This window comes from Gossypium raimondii, chromosome 13 (genome assembly GCF_025698545.1).
Source record: "Gossypium raimondii isolate GPD5lz chromosome 13, ASM2569854v1, whole genome shotgun sequence".
In the NCBI taxonomy this organism is placed as follows: Eukaryota; Viridiplantae; Streptophyta; class Magnoliopsida; order Malvales; family Malvaceae; genus Gossypium; species Gossypium raimondii.
In genome coordinates, this window is record NC_068577.1 from 43,881,216 (window position 1) to 43,898,604 (window position 17,389).

The following is a 17,389-nucleotide window of genomic DNA, read 5'->3' on the forward strand; positions in this document are numbered from 1 at the left end:
TGAAATTATATCGAACAAAGTTGAACCATACCTTAGCCACTGGTTTTAGATATTCCTTTTAGCAAGAATGACTACCATAATTTCTTATAATCCATTAGGATCCCAAATTTGTCACAACATTAAGCACTTGTTGAAGAAATTTCCAATTTATATTTGTCATCATGGCAAAGTATTCATCTTCTTCAACATCAGGTAGGTTAAACAAATCACTAATGGACTTAGAAGTTAGGGGTACCTTTTTCTTGTGAAGAAGAACTTCAGTAGCATCTGCCTTAGTCAAATTTGCATAGAGCTCTCGAACTAACTCCTCTTCGGGTAATGACCGTGCATCAAAAAAATAGTTCCAATTGAGGGCATCAATCATCTTTCGAATCAGTAAAGGCTCAACCATTTTATCATTGCTTTCCAAGTTGAAACATTTTTCCGACATCATAGGTTGATTTTTGAAGATGGAATCAAATCTTTCTTTCACTTCCTCATCTTAAATCATAATGGGTTTTTCAGCAGAGGTCTTGGAAGATCTAGTTCTTTTGTAAAACATGTTGATTTTTCTCGAAAAATTAGCAAAATTTCGGCAATGGATGAAGCAAGGGATTTTACGGTGGTGATAGGCTTAAAGCATTGACGAGTTTGCGATGGCACATGGCTTGCAACAGCGATAAGAATACAGCGATGATATGGTTACTCCGGCAAAAGGCTTGCAACGACAATAGGCTAGGGTTTTTGCGGCAAGGGAAGGATATTGGGGAGATTCTTTGAGATTCAACGCTGATAGCTGAAAGGAAAATGAATGAGTCACTAGGGTTTAGGTTAATTGCTTGAAGGGCTGAGAAAAATATGGTGGTAGAGAAGGTTTTATATAGCGATAAATTAAGGAAAACTTGTAGCAAAAATTTAGCCAAATTGATAAAACAGTAACGGAAAAATAAAGGAAGGGAAAAGTAACGGCAAAATAAAGGTTTTTAGGGAACCCTTGGACGGCAATATGGGTAAATTTCTCCTCTTTGTTGTTTCAGGCCTTGAGCCAAATTGTATTTACAAACTAGACTACTTAAGATAAAATAAACTGATTAGTACTTGGGCCAATTTGACCCCTTTATTAAACATAAAAAAAGAAAATTAACATTAAAAACAAATATTAAAAAAATAAAATTTTCAAAGTTAATTAGAAAATTTCTTCTCAAAAGATTACATTAAATTAATTCCCACGAAAGGTTAGAAGGGTCACAGTGGTCCCACTTAAGTTTCAATCTCCTTAAACAGAATTAATTAAATGTACTAATTTAAGAAAAATAATTTCTAATTATTTATTAAAAACTAAGATCATAAAAACTAAGGGTCTATTAATTTGATCGAGGTTTGAATTCTCTCAACTCCGTTATCTCAATAGTGCTTGAGACATAGACCATTAACTTTAAATGTACCTTCATGGTCGTCGTACAATTCTGCAGCTCCATATAGGTAAACTTTGTAGATGGTATAAGGTCCTCTCCATCGGGATTTGAGTTCCCCAGGGAATCAACATAGCCTCGAATTAAACAACAACACTTTCTACCCTTCTCTGAATTCACGAGGTTGTATACGGCTGTCATGCCATCTCTTACATTTTTCTTTACAAATCTTGGTATTCTTGTATGAAAATAACCTCAACCTTCCAACTCATCAAGCTATAGCATCCTTCTCTCACCAGCTTGCTTAACATCCAAATTTAATTGTTTCAAGGCCCAATGAGCTTTCTTTTCTGATTCAAGCAGTAAATGACATGTCTTTCCAAAAACTAGCCGATAGGGAGTCATTCCTAATGGTGTCTTAAAAGCAGTTTGATAGGCCAGTAGAGCATCATTAAGCCTTCGAGACCAATCTTTTCTGCCAGGGCGCACTACCTTCTCAAGAATACCTTTGATTTCACGATTCACCCTTTCAACTTTCCCATTTGACTGTGGGTGATAGGTAGTAGAAATTTTATGTTTCACATCGTACTTATCAAGCAACCACTTAAGCCATTTATTTACAAAGTGAGATCATTTATCACTAATAATAGCTCTAGGAGTCCCAAACTGTGTAAATACATGTTTATGTAGGAATCACATGACTACCTTAGCATAATTTGTTGGGTATGCCTCAGCTTCAACCCACTTGGATACATAATCCACAGCTACAAAAATATATTTGTTCCCATAAGAAGAAGGAAATTGGCCTAGGAAATCAATGTCCCATACATTGAATAGTTAAACCTCTAAAATATTTGTCAAGGACATCTCATTCCCCCTTAATATGTTTCTAGTTCTTTGGCATCTATCACATTTTTTCACATATGCATACGCATTCTTAAACACTGTAGGCCAAAAGAATCCTACTTGTAAAATCTTCGCTGCAGTGCGGGAACCTCCAACGTGTCCCCCACTTGAAGATGAATGGAAATGGTACAAAATCTTGTCAATTTCACTTCTAGCTACACACTTTCTGATTGTGTTATCTGCACATTATTTAAACAAAAATGGATCGTCACAGAAATAATACTGACTATCATGAAGGAATTTCTTCCTTTATTGGTATGTTATTTCTCTAGGATTTATTCCACATGCTAAATAATTGGCAAAATCAGCAAACCAAGGTGTTTCTTGAATTCGACTTACCTCGAAGGTATGCTCATCAGGAAAATTCTCATTAATTGGAACAAGTGAAGAAGTTACCACATTATGTTCCAGCCTCGACAGATGATCAGCTACTTGATTTTCAACACCTTTTCTGTATTGGATCTCAAGGTCAAATTCTTGGAGTAAAATTATCCAATGAATTAGCCTTGGTTTAGCATCTTTCTATATGAGTAAATACTTAATAGCCACATGATCAGTAAACAATGTAACTTTGGTACCTATAAGATATGAAAGGAACTTGTCAAAAGCAAAAACTATAGCAAAGAGTTCTTTTTTAGTTACCGTATAGTTGAGCTTGGCTCCTGTCAAAGTTCTGCTTGCATAGTAGATAGGATGAAACAATTTGTTTCTTCTTTTACCCATTACAGCTCCAACAGCAAAATCACTTGCATCACACATCAACTCAAAAGGTGAGTTCTAATTAGGTGTAACAATTATTAGGATTGAGATTAACTGGCTTTTTAATTCCTCAAAAGCTTCTAAACATGCTTTGTTAAAATCAAAAACAATATCTTTTTCTAAAAGCATACACAAAGGTTTAGAAATTTTTGAAAAATCTTTGATAAACCTATGATAAAAACTAGCATGGCCTAAGAAACTTCTAACTCCTATCACACAAACTGGAGGTGGTAATCTTTCAATAACATCCACCTTTTTTGTATCCACTTAAATTCCGTTTTTGGAGATTTTATGTCCTAAGACAATTCCCTCATTAACCATAAAATGGCATTTCTCCCAGTTAAGGACAAGATTTGTCTTATCGTATCTCTTTAGTTCCTTATCCAAATTACTCAAACAAACATTATAAGTGTTACCAAAAAACAGAAAAATCATCCATGAAAATCTCAACGAATTTTTTAACCAAATCAGTGAAAATTGCCATCATACATCACTGAAATGTGGCAGGTGCATTATATAAGCCGAAAGACATTCACCTAAAAGCAAATGTACTGTATGGGCAGGTACAAGTAGTTTTATGTTGGTCTTCCAGGGCTAAAGTGTTCAGACCCTGAAGTGTTCTCCAACAAGTCTTCTTCAAAATTACTCTTGCATTCCATAGAAACTATGGTTTCTAATTCCTCCAATACTGAACATTCTTTTGTCAGATCGAAAAATTTCATGGCCTTCAGAAAATTAAATGTTACATGGTCATCTTGAACTCTTATTGTGAGTTTTCATTTTTGCACATCTATCAATATTCTTCATATGGCTAGGAAAGGTCTCCCTAGGATGATCCAAACTTCCTTATCTGCTTCAAAGTCTAACACAATAAAGTCGATAGGAAAAATAAACTTATCAACTCTTACAAAAACATCCTCGATCTTTCCCTTAAGATATGCTAACGAACGACCCGCTAGTTGAAGTGTCACAGTAGTGGGTCTTACTTCACCTATTCCCAATAGCTTGAAAATAGATTTGGGAATCAAGTTGATGCTTGCTCCTAAGTCACACAAAGCTTGACCGCAGTAAGATTCTCTGATGTTACAAGTTATCATAAAGCTTCCAGGGCCTTTCAATTTTAGAGGTAGCTTGTTCTGTAAGAAGGCACCACACTCTTTCGTCAAAGCAATAATCTCATTCTCACCATGCATTTTCTTCTTGGACAAAATATCCTTCATAAACTTCATGTAGTTGGGCATTTTATCTGAAGCCTCTACCAAGAGAATGTTGATGTACAATTACTTTAGAACATCCAAGAAATTCTTGAATTGCACTTCTTGTCTCTGCTTATGCTACTAGAGTCTTTGAGGATATGGAACTTTGGTTGAAATAGAAAACTTTTCTGATGAGGAAAATCTGCAAAAGAAGGTGTTAGCTTTTCAAAATTCACTAGTTTAGGATTTACCTCATCAAATTTTTCAATATTCGGCTTTTCTAGTGTAGGAATTTAAACTATTGGTTGACTTTCCCCCTTTTCAATAGGCTCATTTTCAACAACAACCTCCTTTGGTTCCAAAATCTTACCACTTCATAATGCAACTACCTTGCAATGTTCTTTACCCAAACTCCTTGGATTTTCTGTATCACTCGGTACGGCTCTTTACGGTCTACTACGAAGCTCAGTAGCTAGCTGTCCAATCTGGTTCTCCAGATTCTTCAATTTTGCTACTTAACTTTGGATCAAAGTGTTATTTTTCTCCATGTACGCTTTCAACAAGTCCTTCAAACTATTTGATTTCTCAGCTTAAGGTGGTTTTGGAGCTTGTTGACTAAAACCTTGGGATTGATTGGGTCTATGCTACATATGATTATTCGGTCAATTTCCTTAGTTACTCCAGGAAAGTTCAGATGATTCCACCATGATGGATTGTAGAAGTTGGACTGTGGTCCTTGTCCACTTCTATTTTGATATTGGTTCCTTACCTAACAAACAGACTCGGGGTTTGAAGGGAAATTCTTAAAAGAATGACCAACCCCACAATACACACAGGAGAGAACATCATACTGACTTGGTGATTGGGCTGCAAAATTATTAAAACCATTAGTGGTAAATTGTTTTAACATTGAGGAAATACAAGATATTTGAGCAAAGAGTGAAGTCAGTGCATCTACTTTATACACTCCAGCTGCTCGTCTTCCTAAAACTACTCGATTTTTCAGCCATTGGTAATTGTTGCTAGCGATCCTTTCGATGATCTCATAAGCCTCGTTATAAAACTTAGATAAAATCGCACAATTCGTTGAAGCATCTACCATTAATCTTGTATGTGAATTGAGACCGTTATAAGACATCTCCAGCTAGATACAATGAGGAATCCCATGATGAGGAAACTTACAAAAAAATTCCTTGAATCTTTCCAACGCCTCATATGAGGTCTCCAATTGTTGAAAAGTAGTTATCTCATTTTGCAACTTTGAGTTCTTACTCGGTGAAAAATTCTTTGTCAAAAACCTTTCTGCCAATTCTTTCCAAGTAGATATTGAACTTGGTGACAATGAATTCAAACATGCATGTGCTCGATCTCATAATGAGTATGGAAACAACTTCAACCTTAATGCATCTTCAATCACACCAACTATCCTAAACGAATCACTCACCTCCACAAATAATCGAAGGTGAAGATGCGGATCTTCTGTAGGCATACCACTGAACTGGCCCACCATTTGGAGCATTTGAAACATCGCTAGTTTCAATTTAAATTGGGGTGCTTCGATATCCAGTCTCATAATTCTCAGATTTAATTCAATGAAGAGTGGCACTGTGTATTGACTTATGCCATGACCTCTATCATCAACAATAAGGATTGAGTTAGGGACATGATTGACTCCATTACCTTGTCCATCATTTTGATTTCCAAGGTCCATCTCGGCTTGTCCTTGAGCTAATCTTTCACGTTTTCTCTATCTAAAAGCCTGCTCAATTTCAAGGTCTACAGTTAATAGATTAATGATTCGATCTATGCTCTTAAACACCTGATAAATAAATCACAATTAAATAATAAAGACTAAATTAGTAATGTTAGAAATTAAATAAAAACCAAACTACAAAAATAATTTCACAAAGAATGACTAAGGCAACAGTCCCCAACAACGGCGCCCAAAAAACTTGTAACGGTATTTTTGTGCAAGTGTACACAATTGTTCAAGTAATAAGTACATAATATGAGTAATCGTCTCCATAGGGCTGTGTATGTTAATCGATTATTTGTAAAATTATAAGTTAACAATTTGATGGTACAAACACAATAATTTGAATGGTGATGTTTAAACTAAGTGAAATTAACTAGATGCAAAGATTGATCCTTAATGCAATTTTAATCTAAACCTGAATTATTTAAATGTATGAATGAATGGATTTAGCCCAAAAAAAAAACAATCAACATGAAATAGGATAGGATAATTATATTAATCAACTTAATTTATTTTCATCATGCTTAACAGTGTTCGGAAAACATTCCATGGCAACTCGATCTTTCATAAGTTTGGAAACCAAATTAAGTTCCCTCAATATCTTTTAAGTAGTGAAATATGCATTTTACTGATCATATTAAATTAAGAGTTTCTTAGCATTTATGCAAGGTAACAAGGTCATTTACGCTTGAAACAACTTAATCACATAAACCTAAAAACTATGCAAGATAATAGAACTAATAAAGATATTATGAACCTCTAACTTATCGGGTTTAATGATCTAAATTGAGCATTGCACCTTTCAATTATGTGTATACTACTCGTTGTTCGGTTAGTACCGCTCAACTAATTTGAATGCATCCAATCACGTATGAATGAAATATATCTTGGTTTTAATTAAAAACATGATTGACTGAGGCACAAACATGTTAAACATGAATGAAATAAATATTATTGAATTAACATAATCATCCTAGCAAACAAAATTAAGCTAACATTGTTCATGTCAACAACAATAAAGATATAGCAAACATAATTAAACTAAATAAAAAGAAGGAAAGAGTAAACTCTAATTCAGTTCAGTAGCCTTTCGAATCTTTTTGACTAATATGTTCCTCCGTTCTACTCATTGCTCTTTTGCTAAGGTTTCTTCAAGGTGGTCGGCCAAGAAATGACCTTGACAAGGCTTTTTTTGGCTAAATAATGGAAAGGAAAATGGAAAGGCTAGGTGTGGGGAAAAGGGAACAAGAGAGGAAATGAGACAATGCTGGTGAATGAATGAATTAAGGGATGCTTTGAAAGGTGAAAGGTGTGTGGTATTTATAGGTGAAGGTAAGGGTGAAGTTTACTAAAAATATAATTTGAAATTCCTCCTTCTTCTCTCATGCTTAGCTAGCCACAAATTGTGGAAAAGGGGATGACTTGGTTGCTTCGTTTTGAATTCAAAACTTTGCTATCATAAGGTGGACGGTTTCAATGGGTGAACTTGTGTGCTGATTTCTGACATCTTTCCAACTGTAGGGACCTTCAAAAAAATATCCCAAAGCTTATTTTTTGGCAGCCAATTGATTGTTTCAAAATTGAGCTTTAGCTCCTCCTTGTTGGATGGTTTCTTAGTCCAATAAATAATCAGACTTGACCATCATGTAGCACACTTTTACTGGGTCAATTAACATCTTTATGACCCAGATTTACATGGTCTTACCGTCAAAATAGAGTGGATATGTGCATGTCCATGCAACATTTATATTAATCTCATCTTCCATGGTCCCACTGCATAGTGAAAATTAACATATTAATAATTAACATGAAAATAATATAAATTATGCATAAAAATCATGTAATAAATCATAATTTCACATACTTTATAAAGTCATGTCCAGTATCAATATTTAAGTAAAATTCACTTAACTCAATAACAATTACTAAAGGTTAACATATTTATTAAGTCAAAATGTGGTAAAAATATATAGAAAATCCTCTATAATTTTGAGTTTACAAAGCATAGGGTTGATCTATAGATCCATGTTGATGTAGTATATCTTAGTCGAATTGTATATTATAAGCTTCCACTATATTTACAACTAAACAATTGGTTTCAGTGTTTTTATAATTGTCTCTTTGTGCCTTATAATTCTTGTACCTTAATTTTTTGTTGGGTCCAATTAGAAGTATCGAGCGTGTTGGAATCATTCTATCTAGAGGATAAGTTACAATCAATCCAAACAACCAAAGCTAGAGTTCTAATCGAGCGAAGCCGAGCTTGAGCTCAACTTTCTAATTTTGAGCTCGATACTCGGCTCGAGCTCAATCGAGCATCTATTTTTAAGTTCAAGCTTTACTCTAGATATCTTTGAGCCAGTTGAACTAGAGTTTGATTAAACTCGTTTACCAATTTTTTTCCTCAAGATCAAGCTCATCCCAATGATTAAGTTTAGGGTTAATAATATATATTAAGGCTAATATCATAATTTAATTTTATAAAAGTATGAAAAGCTCGATAAGGCTAGCAAGTCATTCGAGTTTAGTATTACTAAACTCAAATTTGGCTCGACTGATAGTTCAAGTTGCTTGAGCTCAAGCTTGACTTGATAATTACCAAACTGAGTTCAACTTTTTTAGTCAAAATAGAAATGCTTGTGAAGACCAGTGCGAAGCAATTGATCCAAAAAATTAGTATGTAATCTGCAAATCAAGAAAGTGTCTACAATTGACATACCTCTCTTTCGAAGGTCAACTTTAATGGAAAAAGTTAATTGCATAGTTTCCAAAGGAATAAAATTATATTGAATAGAAGTTTAATTCTCCATAAGGATTCCCAATTGAAACTGTACGAAGAGATTGTTAGACTATGCATTTTGTGTCTAAATAAGCTCAAAAACACTCTTTAAAGAGAAAAATCTATCAAAATAGTAATAAGCTCAAAAACACTCTTCAAAGAGAAAAATCTATCAAAATAGTATTTTTCTACAATTCTATCCACCCCTATTAAAGAATGAAAAAATATTCATCTGCCAATGGTACTTCATTGGATAAATCCTACAATGAAGCATATGAAATTTTGGATAAAATTGCCAATAATGATTATCAGTATCCTACCACGCGACTTGGGACTGGAAGGAGAGTTGCTGGCACCATTGAGCTTGATGCAATTACTTCATTGACAGCCCAGGTATCTTCTCTAGCTAATATAATTCAGACAATGCAGAAGCCAGCTGCAGTCCAAGAGCTGAAATTAGCCAAGTCATCTTATGTTTATTGTGGTAAAGATCACGTGTTTGATAAATTTCCATCAAACCCAGCATCTGTTTACTACATGGGTAACTTTAACCAAAATAATAATCCCTATTCCAACACTTATAATCCTAGGTGGAAACAACACCAAAAAATTGGTTGGAATAATCAAGGTACTGGGAATCCAAACACTACTGTTAGGTAGAATGTTGAGAGTGCAATGACTAGATATAATCAACCTATGCCACGGCAAAATGTCCAACAAGGCAAGGCATCAGCTTCATCATCTATTGAATCTCTTCTTAAAGAATATATGGCCGAGAATGATGTCATGATTTAAAGTCAAGCTGCATCTTTACGAGCCCTTAGGAATCAAGTGGGATAGATAGAAAATGCTTTAAGTTTGAGACCACAAGGAACTCTTCCAAGGAATACCGAGAATACAAGATCACAAGGGAAAGAGCATTGCAAGGCAATCACTCTCAGAAGTGTGACTCAGATGGATGCAGTTGTAAAAAATGCAACTACAGAAATGGACAACTCAAATCTCGAAAATGAAAAAATCTCAAAACAACTTGAAAAGCACACCGCAAATGAAAAGGCTAAAATAAGCGCTGCTAAAGAAAAATTAGGTAATTTTGCCAACAAAAATGAAACAAAAAAACAATTCCAGAAAACCTGAAGGTCGACCACCTCCACCTTTTCCTTAATGCTTCCACAATTGTAAACAAGATCAACAATTCAAAATATTTCTGGATGTCATTAAACAACTTCACATCAACATATCGTTAGTAGAATGTAACGCCCCAGACCCAGCCTAAACGTTATTGTTGAATCTAACGAGTCACATTGAAGTGTTTTTCAAAAACCATGTTTTCATTGAAAACCCCTCTTAAAGAAAATTTGTTAACTTCAAAACCTTATTGTTGCGGAAGCTTAATTTAAACAAATGATTTACGAAAATGTGATATTTAAAAAAATTGAGGTGCAAAAATGTAGTGTTAGAAAATAGTTATTGATTTGGAAAACCGTGTTCTAGTTCTAGCAGATATAAATCACAATCACATTAAATCTCAAATTATAAAATCCAGAAATTATAGAGGTCTTATTACAACCCAAATAAAAGTCAAATTTCTTGAGTAAATGAGAAAAATAGAATAAAACATGTGCAGTCATGTGGCCCTCTCTGAGTCCCTCGCAGCTTCGAACCGTCTAACGCTGAGGATTACCTGAAAGGTTAAAAACGGGGTGAGTTTACGAAAACTCAGTGTGTAATCCCCTTATTAAAGAAACAGTCAGTACACAGAAGCAGAATCAGTCTAGGCCTGAGCCCTTTAATAGTAACAGTATAGTGTGGACCTTACCCCAATACAATAATGGTGGTAAATGGGCCTTAGCCCCCATCAGCCTCGGTTGGGCCTAAGCGCATATCAAATGTCACATATCATAGCCATCTGGGCCTAAGCCCATCTCAATATCAGAATCAGTATAAGCAATGCATAAATATCCAAACCAACCCTGCACTCCATCCGTTGTCCAACCCTACAATCCTGTGGGGATTAAATCGACCCACCCATCCTTACACTCTTTATGTAGCACCGGTTGCAGTACTAACCAATACTGCAACAGAGCTACCAATCACATAATCGGCTTAAATCCATCGGTGGGTCCACAATCGTCTCATGCGACCCGTGCGATCCTCACATATTAATCACTTCCTCCAATACAATATCCCAACCCCATGCAGTATGTCGTGTATGCAGTATGCCATGCTTAGAATCAGTCATACCGTTCATAATTAAGTCAATCAAACCATAGCACAAATCAGTCATTTACCCTAGAGGAGCAAAATAGGCATTTATCCTCTAGAGGCATTATGGTCATTTAACAACCTTTCGAAGGTCTACAGTCGCCTCATGCGACACAGATAACCTAAATGGTCATAATGGTGTAAATGGCCCTAAGGCTCATATTCGGCCCAAGTGGGCCCACATGCTCATGTGGGCTATTTAGTCTAAATTCAGTCACGGCTATGCGGGCTACATAGCCCAGTCCAGAATTTACCACTTAATGTGGATTTTATCTGTGTGGGGCCCACGAGCCCATTGGGCCCACACGACCCATTTCAGCCCATAACAGCCCAAGGGCACGAGAACATTCGTGCTGGCCTCTATAGTCTAACACCATGTTTCATGGGCTCAGTTCACCACAAAAGCGTTCGTATGCCCATGTAACCTCAATCGACGTATTTTTGGCTTTTCAGCTTTTGCCGAGTTACAGTTAGATTGGGGTGTATACACACCTTTATCTCGCGTTTGACAATCACGAAATTGGGTGTATGATTACACACCTGTTTAAGCGACCGTTCCAAGTTTCTCAAGTGCCCAACCTACATTCATTCCACATACAGTCAGTCTTTCATATATTATTGTTCAAAGCACTTAATCCCCAAACAATAATCACTACCAACCTTGATTGAGTACCACACGATCTACTCCGTTTAGATCGCTGACTAAGAACAATCATATGTCTCTTACCGATTTACTTAATCGATTAACAGAAGGACGGACCTCGATGGCTTGGTAACCCTTGCACCCCTTCACTTCTTGGGTACACCTAACCCATCGATCACCACAACAAGAGGAAGGGATCACCATTTAGCCATCAATGAACATGAAGGAAAGAAATATTCAGTTTTTAGTGAAAAGATAGAAGGAAATGGATTCGTACACATATCACAATAATAGAGAACAAGAGATATCAACTCAATATAACACCAGCAGAGTATGGAAACAGTCGGGATTTAGAGAGAAAATAAGCAGAGTAAGCAACCACCCCAAGGATTAGTAGAAGAAGAAACTCGGTTTAAACACAATAAGGAAGTCGAAAAACAGAAAAAGAGAGGATGGTATGGTGAGTTCGGCCAAAAAAACTAATTAATGAAACCAAAAATGTGAGCAGGACATTTGGCCAAGGCTAACTGAAATGGGAAGAGAAGGGAAAGGAAATGGAGAGAAAAAGATTAGTAGAGATTCGGGTGACAATGAAGTGATTCAAGAAAACAAAAAGGGTATTTGGCTAATAGAGAAAAGAAACCAAATTGCCCAAAGTTCTCGAATGGTAAAAAAAGGTTCGGCTTTCACATCATAGACCAAAAGAGGAACTCACATTGCCCCAAAAGAAAAGAAGAGGGTTCCCAGAAACGCAGTATTCGGGCACTAAACAAATGAAAATAATACCAACACTCAAGAAATGACCAAAATCGAATACTCTATTTTTCCATTAGCAAATTCGGCAACAACCTTCAACAACTCAAACTCCCATTTTTCCTTCTAAAATCTCTCCTCCAATCCTCTCCTTGAAATCCTCCACATATCACTCCAACATCTTATCAATCAGAATTTTACTACAACACAAACTCCAGTCGTGCAAGGTAACAAAAATTGATCCCCTTATTACGCAAACCAGGATCATACACATATCACAATAATAGAGAATAAGAGAGGAAACTTTTGAATACCTACCGATTTGGCAGGATCGCTTGCAGATATCAACTCAATATACCACCAGCAGAGTATGGAAACAGTCGGGATTTAGAGAGAAAATAAGCAGAGTAAGCAACCACCCCAAGGATTAGTAGAAGAAGAAACTCGGTTCAAACACAATAAGGAAGTCGAAAAACAGAAAAAGAGAGGATGGTATGGTGAGTTCAGCCAAAAAAACTAATTAATGAAACCAAAAATGTGAGCAGGACATTTGGCCAAGGCTAACTGAAATGGTAAGAGAAGGGAAAGGAAATGGAGAGAAAAAGATGAGTAGAGATTCAGCTGACAATGAAGTGATTGAAGAAAACAAAAGGGGTATTCGGCTAATAGAAAAAAGAAACCAAATTGCCCAAAGTACTCGAATGGTAAAAAAAGGTTCGGCTTTCACATAGTAGACCAAAAAAGGAACTCACATTGCACCAAAAGAAAAGAAGAGAGTTCCCAGAAACGCAGTATTCGACCATTAAACAAATGAAAATAATACCAACACTCAGGAAATGACCAAAATCGAATACTCTATTTTTCCTTTAGCAAATTCGGCAACAACCTTCAACAACTCAAACTCCCATTTTTCCTCCTAAAATCTCTCCTCCAATCCTTTCCTTGAAATCCTCCACATATCACTCCAACATCTTATCAATCAGAATTTTACTGCAACACAAACTCCAGCCGTGCAAGGTAACAAAAATTGATCCCCTTATTACGCAAACCAAGACTCGAACTCAAGTCCCCTAGCATTAGAAACACACCACCTACCACTGGACCACTAGCTCTTTTGTGTCATGATTACACAAATAAATATTTATAAAGCCTTCAAGCTAAGGCCAAGATTCACTTAAGAGCAAAAATCAAAAATTTTGCTAAAGCCCAAGTTTGAACCCAGGACTTCTCCAACACTCCCAACTCTTCCTAAATCACTTCAACACTGAATCAGACATTCATTTATGTCATTTTCTTGCACACATAAATTTTTATGTGATCCCACGCTCAAGACCTATTTCCATCTGGGCCCAAATTTAGGGCGTTAAATAGAATCTTTGGACCAAATACCCAATTATGTGAAATTTATGAAAGATATATTGGCAAACAAACAAAGATTGGGAGAATTTGAAATGGTTACTCTCACTGAAGGTTGCACGACTATGTTAACGAATAAATTGTCTCTAAAGTTGAAGGACCCAGGGAGTTTTACTATTCCATGCTTAGTTGGAAACCATTATGTTGGGAAGTCATTGTGTGATTTAGGGGTAAGTATCAACTTAATGCCCATGTCAACATTTAGGAAGTTGAGAATTGGAAAAGCAAAACCTACTCCAAAAAAGTTGCAGTTAGTTGTTCGATCCTATGCACATCTGGAAGGTAAAATTGAAGACGTATTGGTAAGAGTATATAAGTTCATTTTTCCAGCTGACTTCATTATTTTAGAATGTGAAGCTAAAAAAGATGTACCGATTATTCTTGGAAGACTTTTTCTTGTTATAGGCAGGACTTTAATTGATGTGTATAAGGGTGAATGATCAACATATCACTTTCAACATATTCAATGCCCTGAAATGTGCTGATGAGAGTGAAGATTATCATGCCATTGGTTTGCTAGAAACAGCAGTGGAAGAAGGGTTTGCAAAGTTTTTCCATGCCAATTCAGATAATGATATAGATTCGATCAACCTGAATGAAGTAGAGACTTTTGGAGAACTTAGTGAGTTCATAGAGGCAAAGCAAATGGTGGATAGACTAGGGAAAAGTTTAAGCCCTTGGACTTATTGGCTCACACCTTTAATCCTCCTAAATTATCTATAAAGGAGCCTCTAACATTCGAGTTGAAACCTTTGCTGGTGCATCTAAAATATGCTTATTTAGGAGAAAATAGCACTTTGACGGTAGTTATTTCTGTGGAGTTAATACCCGATCAAGAGGTAAAGTTGTTGGAAGTTCTCCGGATATCTAAGAAGGCATTAAGATGGACAATTGCCAAAATCAAAGGAATTAGCTCTGCTATATGCATGCATAAAATTTTATTGGAGGATTGTCATGACGATTCTATCAAACAGCAGAGAAGGTTGAATCCTATCATGAAGGAAGTTGTTAAGAAAGAGATAATCAAATGGCTTGATGTAGGTAATATCTACCCGATCTCGGACAGCTCTTGGTTGAGTCCTATACAGTTTGTGCCCAAGAACGGAGGTGTCATATTTGTCAGTAATGATAACAAAGAGCTTATTGTGACATCCCAAACTCGACCAGAACAAATCGACCTGAATCTGAAGTGACACATTAGCCACCGAACTGACTCTCTAGCACAAAACCACCCCAAAACACACCCCAACCTTATAACACCTCAATTCTAACTAATAATTGTCTAATCTTATTGCAGAAGTGATTTTTGAACCATTTGAAAACTTATTTTAAGGATTTAACCCTAAGGGTATTTTAGTTATTTTACCACTTAAAACTAAATGATCCTGTTTTAATTCTAAATGATTACCAACTTCATTTTAATCAATTTGGGAAACCCCTAAAATTTATTTTAATTAACCATTTTCCTTAATTCATTTACTAATTAAGGCTATATTAGCTAAGTTTTATTACCTTAATCATTTATATACAATTTTAATTAATCTAATTGCAACTAATAAACAACATGTATTCATAATTTAAACATTCAAAATCATGCTTAACAATTAAATCATACAATGGACTTACCTTAGCCACAAAGCTAACCACTCCTTAACAAGCTACAATTAAAATGTATTAGTGAAAAATTCATGCTTCAATCACCATGTTTTCAATCACCATGATATCCCTTAGCAACATATCATAATCCACACAACATTTAACCATAAAATCAATCATTAAAAAAAAACAAGTATAACATCTGAAAATTAAATCCAAATAAAAGTCTCAAATATTTGGTATACTTGTAATGGATATTTTGACACTCTGCACAAAATTGTGAGGGTGTGAGCTGAAAAAGCTCAGTGAGTGGCCATAAATTCAATAAGTAAGTCACACCAAAAACATACTTAAACCAAGGAAAATCATGTATCGAATTTCGAGTATGTGAACTATAGTTTCAATTATATTTTCATGCTCAATATAGCATTAAATTGACTGAAATTTTCAGCAACAATTCTACATCATAACATCATAATTCCATAAGTTATTCCACGAGTAAAAATCACATTTATTATGACATATGGAAACATAATTTAATTAACAAACAAACACTTATATTGGCAAATGACATCTATGATAAAATATAAACATGTAACCATGCATTGGATAAACGAAACTCTGATCTCCCAAATATCGAATACAATACTCCGGTTGAGTGGGGCGTAGCCACACACTCCCTTATATACCCTCGAAATCGCCAATAATTGAGTGGAGAAAAAGGCTCTACACTCTCTTATCCACTCCAACAAAATCAATACTCCTAGAGCTATATGCTCACATATAACACATATAGTGGTGAGTACTCACTAATCTTATGGCATGCGATCTATATCCAACATATCCACAATGTAATGTTGTCAATATAACCAATCATACAGGGCATAAAAACTTATATTTAAGCATTTAATTCATGATATAAAAATTCAATTTAAATCATGTCACTTAACCATTTTAGTACCAACATAGCTAAGCACAATAAGTGTCTTTGTCCATGCATCTAAAACCAATCATAAAACCATCATCAAGTGATATATATAGTAATCCATGCTCCAATTATTATTTAATACAATCCAAATCAATCATATCAAACACACAATTCACAATTTTCATAAATCATTTACAAATATACTTATATAAAATTAAAATCAAATTTATTAATCTAAACCATTTGAGATACAATTGAATCATTAGAAACACAATTCAAAACCTTAATTTAGAATGTAAATAGGCATATTTACCAATTGCCTTTAAAAACTACTGACCTTCACCCTTTGTTTCTCAAGCCAAAGTGTGTCAAGTAGATGTGTTTGGACCTCGATTTTGATTAACAATGGCCTCTCCTCATTGTGGAGCTTAAACAGAGACAAAATATATGTTACAAGTTATCATTAACAATAAGAAAATAAAAAAATGAACTACACGGATCTGTAATGCCTCTCCAATCTACCATATCGAAAGTTCACGGTATAGCCAAAACACAAATTTCAACCCCTAAATGACCTTCTTTGCACCAAAAACCATTTCTAAACATCATTTCTAATCTATCAAACCAAAACCTAAACATCAATTTCATCAAACAAACCATTTCACAATTTTCCAAAAAATCAACTTGTAACACCCCAAACCCGGTCTAAACGTTATGACTGAATCTGACGATCTCACATTGTAATACCCCTTACCCGTATTCGATGCCAGAATAGCGTACGAGGCATTACTAGAAGACATACATTTGCATATGTATTAAACTGAGTTACAAAATTTCTTTCGAATTAAAACTTTCAAATTATTAACGTGCTTTTATAATTATTTACAACATATCCTCAAAATATTATATTCATAACAAATAGGGCCTACGAGACCCAATATTTACTCATGTAATTCAAAGCTTCATTTCCATTTCATTCAATTCACAATTTCTCATGTTCA

At 35.2% G+C, this 17,389-nt stretch overlaps 1 pseudogene; it reads left to right on the forward strand.

Annotated features, from left to right (window-relative positions):
- The first annotated feature begins 5,412 nt into the window (after positions 1-5,412).
- Positions 5,413-5,512, forward strand: LOC128036350 (small nucleolar RNA R71; annotated as a pseudogene).
- The last annotated feature ends 11,877 nt before the right edge of the window (positions 5,513-17,389 follow it).